Consider the following 11,213-nt stretch of genomic DNA (forward strand, 5'->3'; position numbering starts at 1 on the left):
TAGTGAAACGTCATGATAATTATCATAATAATGACGTTTCACTAAATTCCAAACACTCGTTATGAAACTTATTCCACCGTTATTCCGTCCTCGGAAGCATTCCAAATATCAAATTTGAATTAAACATAACCCATATATATGAATCTGCAGTATATTTTGATTACCTATAAATATGCATAATTATGTACAGTAGACATTCAGTGAAATAATAGTGATAAAAGTTTATTATAACCCTATTACCCAGTATGTTATTCCCAACAATTTCCATCCGACAGTAATACATGGCAACCCAAACAACTCACTCCTACCACCGTTTGGTCTGACACCGTTGCCAGACTTGTGAAGCTATCCCTGCTGCTTCAACTGATCCGTTCGAATATTTACGGGGCTCAGAACGAAGACACGACTTTTTTGGCTGACTATATAGCCACAATTCACAATTTCTACCACACCCAGGCTACTCAGAGGTGAGGAGCATATGCCCTTTCGGTCGGGAGCTGCAAGAGTTCTGGCACTTCACTAAGGCCCTATCACAAGGCACTTCATACGAGGTTTGCCGAGGATACGATGGTAAATCGGAACGGTAACGTGGTAAAATTGCCGACGATACTACGGGCATTTGGAACCCATCTGGATGGATTCCTGCCGTGGATACGACGGGCAAAACAGTGTGATCAAAACCCAGGCTACTCGACTGAGAATATATCATACAACATTATTAAACATTTAGCCTAACACTGAATACTTATTAATATTTTATAATAAATATCAATCGTTTTGAAGGCCTTATAAAGAGTTAATATTTCCTACACCGAGGAAACTGTGATGTCGATAAAATATCACGTGTTTACAACTGAGGACTCCACTGTAGAGTCTGCAGGTAGAGTAGATGAACCAGTCGCCACCTGAAGACACCACCACAACAACAACGTACTGATGGCTTTATCATCGATTTTCTGGACAAGGACAGCTGAATTCGCCCTTATAGAGAAATTGAGGCAGTTCCCTTGTCTCTGGGACCATAAAAATGAAAGGTTTCACAAGAGAGCATTCAAGAGGCACTTGCTGGACAAGATTGCCACGGAGTTGTCTGAGGGGTTCGAGGAGCTGGATGGCCTTTCCTATGGTAAATACATTTTTATTCTTGATTGCACTTTTGTTATCGCACACCACTCAGATTAGTTTGCTATGCAGTTATTTCAGTATATTGTTACTAGTACCATCATGGGTTCAATACTGATTTTCTTACAGCTAACAAGAACAATCATTCATTCATTCATTGCCAGACGCCATGTATCCCACACGGGGTGGCCAAGGCTTAGAGTTAATTGTTTTTCAGGGAGGGGCACTAATCCTCCACCAACCCCACTTGACACGTAGGGAGAACGTTATGCCAACAGCATCTGGTGTTCCCAAGCAGTCATCCATCCAAGTACTAACCAGACCAAACGTTGCTTAACTTCGCTGATCGAACGGGAAGCGATGTACTCAATGTGGTATGGCCGTTGGAATAGTCACTGCAAGAAAAATAATCTCTACTGCTGTAAATTGTTTTTAATTTATGTTCAGGTATTTACCAGTCTGAAACCATTAAACAAAAACCATTATTTGAATGTACAACATAAATTTTGGTAATTATTTACTTTAGGACAGTAACAACTTCCATAGACATTTGTCTCTCATCTTCTTATTTGTAAAGTGATCTGAGGTATGATTCTCATCAGAAATGCAGTCTTTTCCATTATTCACCACTTCGTGTTCCATTTAGTTTGTCTTAATTTTTGTTTAGCATCTGAAAATTGGAAAAGAAGACAAAAGTGGACAGACTGGCACAGAGGCATACAGATTTCATTCTGTTGCAGACAGTAGTCTCTGCTTTTCTTTATTATTTTGCAACTGACAAATGTTTAGTGATATTTAATTTCAGTATATGACCATCATATATACCATTTACATCATTATACTGTATAGGGTATAATTTATATTGATTTTACTTTTTTTCCAGCTGATATAATCACCAAGTGGAACAACCTGAAGAAGTCATTTGCAAGGGAAATGGCTAAGGTTAGGACTCCGAAGAGCGGCTCTGCAGCCTACCAGGGGAAGTGGCCATTATTTGAAAGTATGATGTTTCTGTCAGATTTGTTTACTGCCGGCCCAAGCGATGCCAGCTACGAGGCTGGAGAAAATAACAGTGACCCCACAGGCAGCGGGGAACCTGAGGAGGTCAGCACTAATGAAAACATGGTTATATAGTTACAGCTTAGAAATTATATTTGAGGAATAATTTGCTGATGTAGATAGTATTTTCTGCATTGATACCTGCACACTTACTAGTTTAAAATGTTATTGACGTAATTTGTTTTTTAACATCCATTTTGTTAAAGTACTGGTCATGATTAACTGTACCCAGGAAAAATTTTTGTCATGCATTATTATTATTATTATTATTAGTGATCCCAATTCTACCCAGTCCCACATTTGTGACTTAATACTAGCTGGTATGGATTTATTCTTACCCAGTCAACAGTTCACTAAAAGATAAAACTCTCCAAAATTGTTTGATGGCAGCTGTGCCAGAGCAACAGCCCAAAAGTCATTAGCATTTAACTGTTAGCTACTAAAAAAACATCTGAATCATTCTCAATTTAAAATTGCTAGAAATCATGCAAAAGCTGTAATAAATCTCGCTAAATCAAACTTTCTTCAAAAGCAAGCATCAAAACTACTTAACAACCCTAATGACAATTGAATATTCTGGTCAACTCTTAATTCTTTCAATAACAACTTTAACAAGTCATCATCCATTCCCCCACTAAAATCTTCAGATGGAGGAAAAGGAGTTAAGGCCCTTTGGACTAAGCATCTTTACACATTTTTATTTTCCCAGGATGAGAAGTAGGAATTGAACAGCCTAGTAAATCATTGTTTCCTTCCAAACAGGATGAGCCCATAGAGGGGACAGATTTAGTTTTAGCTGGAGCAGTTGATGATGGGGATTCATGGACACCCATCCTCACACCAGCTGGATTACCATCAAATACCCCGTCTCCAAGTTGTTCGTCAGTACATGATGGTAGTGTCACAGATTCATGGACATCTACACCAGCTCCATCCAAGAAGAGGCCATGTCTACATACTAGAAAAGACCATGAACCAAAAACCGCTTCACGAGCTTTAGAAATATTAGAGGGGACCGTAAGTGAACTGAGTGGAAGGAACAGGGTTGCCCGTGCCATTCAGTTGTTAGCAGAGGAGTATCTGGAACAGATACCACAGCATAGACAGCTGGTGGTGCTGGGCAAGATTGTAAGTATTTTTACTGAGGAAATAAATGGCAATGATGGATAAGTGTTTGAGGAAGAGAGGTTTGGAAGTCGGTGAGGCTAGGGAACTGGCAAGAGATTGAGCAGGCTGGATGAATGTTGTGAGAAGAAGTGCATGAATAGGGATTTTGGCACTCCTTGTGAGCGTGGCAGCATCTGGATTGACACAATCGGATATGTTTGTGTGAAACTGCAGGATGTGATGAATGTTTTTGGATGTATCCGGTAGAGCCAGGATTCCAGGGGCTTGAATGATAAGTGAATGGAGGAGTGGCCTATTGGATTGGGCAAGTTTGTGCTGTCTGGACATAGCTACTCCTCACTTTGCCCTTGGGTGGGAAAGGAGGTCCAGAAGATGATGATAATGCATTACTCAGAACCAAAGATTTTAATAAATAATATAATAGCTGTCGTTTGTTTTAGTTAACTCAGCCATAATTTCATCAGTTCCTTTCAGTTGCTGTTTGTGTTTGGGGAGATTGCCTTTTCCAAGGCCCTCCCCTTTGATGCTAATTCTCCTGAGCCTCAATTTTGAATTTGAGTGGTTATGCTTATTTATTTTTCTTTTCCTTACCTTCCAAAAGTCATAAATAATCCACTTCTTCCTTGTCTATATCTTCTCCAAGCAATAATTCTGCAGTCCAATTTTGTGGGTAAGGTTGAGCAAATAACTGGTATGTTTCAAATCTTCTGGCATAATGGACAATATGAAATGGTTCAAATCCTCATTCTCCTTATCACATCCTACACACTTTGTATCCTCCACTGAAACGTTGTCTGTTGTTTAATTTTAATGTGTTGGACTGGCATCTGAAAATTATTATAGAGGCTGGTGTGTTATCGTAGAAGTGTTCTTGTCTTTCTGTGATTGTCATACCTTTTGCAATGCTTACTTTTTTAATCCAGCTTAATGAACATTTGAGAATCCTGGCATTATTATTTCTCTTTTGGTCTCACTATTTTCTAACTTTGCAAAAAGAGGCCTAGGTTTTCCTTGTGCTAGCTTTCCTACTGTCTTCACTTCTACTTTTCACTTCTTGATGCTATCTTATACTTAACTCTGTTAATCAAATTGCAAGCTTATGTAATTTGTGCAGGCAACCATTTCTTGTCCTTAGTATGTGAATGAGAGCAAGATTAAAGTTTCAACCGCTCAAAATTTTTCAGTAAAGTACTGTGTTGTGGATAAGCCAAGACTCACAGAAAACTAGATGTGCTTTATTGTCAACTACAGTTATGATGCAAATAAATATGAGAGTTTATTGTACTGTATAAAGGTAAACAATTACTGTAAAAGCCCTTTAATATGGCATCCAATAAGTGATTAAAGGACTTTTACTCTACTCATGGCTACACATGTATTAATAAAAAAGAAATGGTCAAATAAAAAAAAAATCAATGCAGAAAACAAAAGAAGATACACAAAATTTAGCATTATGTCACAATTACATATAACTAAATAAAACTGCCAAGCAGAAAAAATCAATATATATAGTATAACTAATGGTTAAAAGTATGGTAACTGAACACAAACTGCTGCATGGGGACGCCAAGGTATGGAGAAGTGATCCCTCTCACAGCGACTGCTTTCCCCTACATGTGGAAATGTATTGATTAACACAGACCATTTAATGCATTAAGGCCATCTCATTTTGCCAGGGAACATGACCTTCATTGTTAAAATATGCACAGAACAAGTCCCGCACCCCTACTGCCTCTGCTGTGGGGCGTCGTGGGACTCTCTGTAAGTTACCAAGGCCATTTAACTCATTCTGATGCCACTGCCCGTTAATTATTCTCCTCCCAGGAATATCCTCTCGATCAATTAGGTCTGGTGGTGAATATGCCTGCCGAGACTCTGTTCTTAAGAAATTGTGTAAGGCCGTTGCGGCCAGAACAATTTTATTAGCCCTCTCTGGTTTCGTACGCATTGGCTGACGAAATATTTGGAACCTACTAGCCAATATGCCAAAAGCATTTTCCGACACCCTTCGAGCTCTAGATAGTCTGCAGTTAAAAATGATTTTATGTTGTGCCAAGTCAGTGCCAGAATATGGTTTCATTATATATGTTTTAAGAGGAAAAGCATCATCCCCAACAATGACAAATGGTACACTTACATCTGTATTGGGAAGGGTTGTAGGAGGTGGAATACCAATGTCATTATTTTCCAGCGCCTCCTTTAATGTGCACTTATTCCACACTCCTCCATCACTAGCCCTACCATTAGTTCCAATGTCTACATACAAAAATTTATGGTCAGCATCAACCAATGCCAACAGAACTATACTGTAGTGGCCTTTATAGTCAAAATAATGAGAGCCACTATGGCTGGGCTTTTCCAAAAGGACTTTTTTTTTTTTTTTTTTTTTTTTCCATCCAGCGCACCCACACACATCGGGAAGTTCCACGAAGTGTAAAAGTCAGCAGCCACCTTCCTCCACTCCTGCTGGGTTGTAGGAAGCTTCATGTGTGTAGGCTTAAGAGCTCTGTACAAAGCCTCACATGTCTCTGGTATTATACTGGAGATCTGGTTCTGGCTGACTCGGAACTGATAACTTAAGGATGTCAGAGTCTCTCCTGAAACAGGGAATAAAGTTACAGTTAAAGAAAAGAAAGAAAAAAAAAAGAATTAGACTGATTAAAAAACTTAGGAAAGATGGTAGACCAATTAACAACATTTACCAAATACTGTTTACTGAACCAACAATAACCATCATTTGATACCCTCTTTTTTTTTTTTTTTTTAATGATTTAGGAAGTGCACCACTGAAATGAGACTGATAAATTTACTTTGATCACCTAGTTCATGAAAATCTAAATTTTTTTGCTACCTACACATCCATCAGAAATGCACTTTTTAGTACAGTATTCAGTAAATACAGAATGGGGAAAATTTACCGGTATAACTTTAGAAGTAACCAACGTTACCGATTTTCATCATATTATGTCCCTGAACTAGTCTCACTAAGACTTACCATTTAAGCCTAGTTTAATTTTGGGGAGTGAATTTTGTTGGGGTAGTCATATAGTGGATTAGGTTAGGCTACCGCTTATTAGTGGATGAATGCCGCGCCATACTGGCTGATGCAGGCATGTGCACTTGGTCTATGTCATGACCTAGGTTAGGTTAGGTTAGGTTGGGTTAGTTTAATGCAAAATAGTGTTTTTAATTAATTTTGATCTTGATTTTGGGGGATAAACCCACTTTGGGAAATCTTACTCAAGTTTCCAAAAGGAAGATTATTAATTAAAACACACCATTTTCCATTGGAAACCATAAAAATAATAATAAAGGAAAACGTTCGTTACTTTTAAAAATTTACCAATTTACCTTTAATTCTAGGATTGGCACTTGCCAACATGAATATCAAGTTAAACATCTTACCTGTAGCCAAGTGGCAAAGAGTTATTGCCAGTCGCTTCTCCGGCCGTACTGCCTTCCTCATGTTGGTATCACGTTTAATGATGGCTGGTCGAATCATTTCAAGCAGGTTTTGAAACTGCTGCCTATTCACATGCATCCAATTTTGGTGGCTACTGTGATCTTCAAGGCACAGTTCGTTAAGCAGATCCCTGTACTGGCTACCTTCCTCTCTTCTCAGGAGCCATTCTCGACTCCACAGTCGCCTCCTTGTGGTTGTGGCCACTACCTCCTCTTCTTCCTCAAGTGCCATAACTGCAACGGCCATGGCAGCAATTGCCCTCGCCTCTGAAAACTCTGAGAATGCCATTTGATGGGGCTCCTGGATACTTCTCATCCGCGTGTGTACCAGTTTGTAAACAAAATTTGCTTCTCCTTATTCTTTACCAAGTCAGCGACAGCGATCACTTTCCACAGTCGCGAGACGGGGCTCTGGCAACAGTGTGAGAAGCGTGTCCTTTGCCAAGGATACGAGGAACATGTGTGATAGCGTCCAAGTTTTGTTCCACTTAAATCTTCCTCGGTCGTTCCTGATACGAGGTACCATGTGATAGGGCCTTAACCATTGGATGAGACAGTGAGTACATTGCTTCTGTCCGGATTTCAGACTGCCAGCATTAATAGGTTTCGATATGAATGTATGGATATTTACCAGACATTAAGCATATGTATTATATATATTTATATTTAATTACATACTGTATATATATATATATATATATATATATATATATATATATATATATATATATATATATATATATATATATATATATATCCCTCCACTATCCGATGTAATAGAGCCAAAGGCATGTCAGGAAAGTGGTCCTATTCGGATAGTGGGCCCCAGCCTCCTGGACTTGTACTTATGGACCCTAACTCAGAAAAACACCTAAACAACTCCCTCTGGACATGCATAGCATCTATTTAAGACCCAAATCACACCAATAAGGGACATAAAAGACTGAAATAAATGCAAAAGAACCATAAAATGAGGTTTTAGAGGTGAGTTTATAGAATATTAAACATTCTGGGTACTTACAAGTCCCTGGCTACTGGACTGGTACTTATGGACCCTAACCCAGCCTAATTTTGAAAGCCACCTAAATAACTCCCTACCGGACATGCATAGCACATATTTAAACCAATTTAAGACCCTATTCGCACCAATAATGGACATAGAGCTTGAAATAAATGAAAAGGAACCAAAGAATGAGGAATTAGAAGTGACTGTACCTCATCCAGGGTAATCACAGCACGTTTGTGGCTGCCTTTTGTAAGGTTTTGGCAGTGGTGAAAATGCTGTTGAAGCACGTACAGTTATCCAGTGTTGTGCTGCACTTACAGTAATTCTTTGCACTGTGAGTTACGGTATAACTGTTTAACACTGCATTGTTAATTGCACCATGCCAGTTCCAACCGCCATTTGCACTCCACAGTTAATCCTTTGCATTCTAAATTCTAATTTCTTAACACTGCACAACATTGTAAATTCCTGTGTGGTTTAGTGGCGAGGTATTGCAGTTTATTCACTCTTTATTCACACAAAAAATGAGCACGTGTGGCTCCCATTACAACATGCTACCACTCGCGATCGAAGTTAGGGAGGGTATAGCTACTTGGGTGTTTGTGTGTGAGGGGGAAACAGAGTTGCCAGATCGCAACGGCCACATTACCAAACTCCTCAATTTTCATTATCAAATTTAACTGTTCATTACCAAATTCGTAATGCTAGCATTTATTCTTCACTAATTATATATACAAGTGGAAATACATGTAATCACTCTTTGTATAATTAACAGTATGTTGGTTATTTTCACGCTATGTACGTTATCAGATTAATCAGAGAGAGCAAACAATCAACCATCTCCATCCTGTGTATCCTCATACATGTGAAAAATCTGTTTGGTAATGCATTACTCTGATTCATTACCAAACGAAATTTTCATGACCAAATTGGCCCACATTTGGTAATGAAAAATACCAAATGGCAACCTGACAGGGGAGGGGGTAGGGGGAGGGGGGATGAAGGAACGGGTGAGAGTCTGTGATGTAACAGCTGCTCTACGCCATGCAGCAATTTCAAATTACGGGTGGGAAAAAATTCGGATTTGGGGGGGATTTTTTTCTTTTTTTGGCCATTTTTGGGTTCCGAAGGTCCAGGCCCACAATGTCCAGTAAGTGGGGATGTCCGGAAAGTGGGCATCCGGATAGTACGGCGATTACTGTATATTTGTGTAGTAGTATTATGTATCAGTTCATTCGTTTACATATACTTACCAATGCCCTCAGCTGAACCTCTCATGTTAGATCACTTGCTAAAACTGCCTCAGAGAAACTTGGACTAATGTACAGAGTCCGTAACTTCTTCACTGAGGAGCACTTATAGCTGTAATTTATAAGAGTCATGTGCACTCTTAAGCTTGAATATTGCTCACCCTTGTGGAATGGATGCGAGAGGTTGCATTAAAACGACTAGACAAAATTCAGAACAAGGCTGTTAGAATTATTAACAACCCTGCCATTACAAATAAACTACCTCCCCTACAAGTAAGAAGGAATGTTGCCTCCCTTGCATTTTACAGATATTTTTATGGCAAATGCTCAGACGAAATTTCGTCCATGGTGCCACCTCCTCATGCCTTCCCTTGTGCTACACGGGCATCTGGTAGCGCTCATGACTGGAATGTCACTCAGCCATATTGCAGAACTTCTGCCTAACAGAATTCTTTCATTTCCTGAACTGCATCTCTTTGGAATTCGCTTCCCCAGAGTTGTTTCCCTCCAAACTTCAACCTACAGCTGTTCAAGTCTAACTGTTACAGATATTTTATGAACAGAGGACACCAGTAATATGGTGTATGGATTATTTTTTTTTTTCATTCATGTGTTTTTCCTTCCTCTGTTCTGTTATTAAAAAAAAAAAAAAAACTGTGGCTAGGTTTCCCTCACCCCTTTACCAAAACACTAACCTTTTGTGGAATGCTTTTCTCGTTATTACTGTGTAGGCACCGCATACGTCTGCCACACCACACATGGTATATAATATATCCTGTCATGTTCAGAAGATAAACATACAGTAAAAACAGTTATTTGTCCTTTATTCCTATATCATGTGGCTAGTTGATAGGATACCCGGCGGAGGGGGTGTGGCAGGAAAGTGGGGAGGGGGCGGAGTTGCACCTTGTCATTTCATCTAACGCTTGATTGGCTACACGTTCTAGGCATTATTTCAGGTTGAGGATACATTACATTATTTACAGGTATTAAATCAGGTGTAATATCACATTTAGCACCTTTACTCTGAGGTGTAATGATAGACTACACTGCCAACAACAACTACAGCACACGCATCCTCCATTACCACCCCCAAACCATTCACCTCCACCACGGTCTGGTATGACACAGTTGCCAGACTTGTGAAGCTATCTCTGCTGCTTCGACTTATCTGTTCGAATATTTGCTGGGTTCGGAACGAAGACACGACCTTTTTGGCTGACTATACATATTAGAATGCAGGTTATAAATAAGCTCTATTGCATCACAGGGGTTAAAAGGGTGTAAATTACCTGGTAATGCATCCGTTTATGTGTACAGTGACCTTTTCTATGATAACAAATGGAAAGGAATTATCTTTATGTTTATTTGAAACTTAGCAAACATGCAGTAATTTCTTACCTGATTTGCATCAGATTGGGTGAAAGAAACAAATAACTACTTTTCTTCTTTATTGAGTTTGGTGCGACACTAATTACTGCAGAGTGTGATTTGGCAATGAAGGAACCTATTTTAATTATTTTAGAACAAAATTTGTAAGAAGGTAGACTCCGTGTGGATTGTTCGCTGCTACATATACAGTCTCTTGCCTCCTCTCGCTGTCCTTCCTCTCCCTCTCCTGTTGTTCTGTCCTCTTGCGGCAGTATGCGTGTAAGTTCAGGATGCATTTTAGTACCAAGTGCCTGTTTCTTGACTATTTACTTATTGTAACTTTTGTTCTCTTGTGTATTACTTTCATCTTTTCATATCAACATTGACTGCATAAATTATAAACTGTGTAAGAAGCTTTTAACGTAGCTACTAGATACGTATATAACCAGTTAAGGAATGGGTGTCGTCACGAATAAAGTTGGCCGATATTCCACTACCAGCCTAATGTCCTGCCTTCCGTATTTCTCAATCGTCGTCGAACGACTGAGAGTTATCTTTCCTTCTCTTATTCTTCTGTTGTATGTTTCATATTTCTATCAAATATTAATTCACGTAAGGTCTTTCATCGCCACAGCCGGTAGGGAAGTGTTAGCAAACTTTTGAATATGATGATACTACTGTATGGAGCCTCGCTAACCCTTTCAGCCCGGTGACGTGTTTTTTTTCCATTATTCTTGCTACCTCCAGGCGATTTTATTTAGCTGAGAGAGAGAGAGAGAGAGAGAGAGAGAGAGAGAGAGAGGTTGTGGGGGAGG

The 11,213-nt window shown here is 39.3% G+C and overlaps 1 pseudogene; it reads right to left on the reverse strand.

The window, feature by feature from the left end:
- Positions 1-1,391: 1,391 nt before the first annotated feature.
- LOC145403430 (5S ribosomal RNA) lies at positions 1,392-1,510 on the reverse strand (annotated as a pseudogene).
- Between the last annotated feature and the right edge of the window lie 9,703 nt (positions 1,511-11,213).

Source organism: Coenobita brevimanus, chromosome 60, assembly GCF_032717465.1.
Source record: "Coenobita brevimanus isolate Jiangsu-jjx chromosome 60, ASM3271746v2, whole genome shotgun sequence".
Classification (NCBI taxonomy): domain Eukaryota; kingdom Metazoa; phylum Arthropoda; class Malacostraca; order Decapoda; family Coenobitidae; genus Coenobita; species Coenobita brevimanus.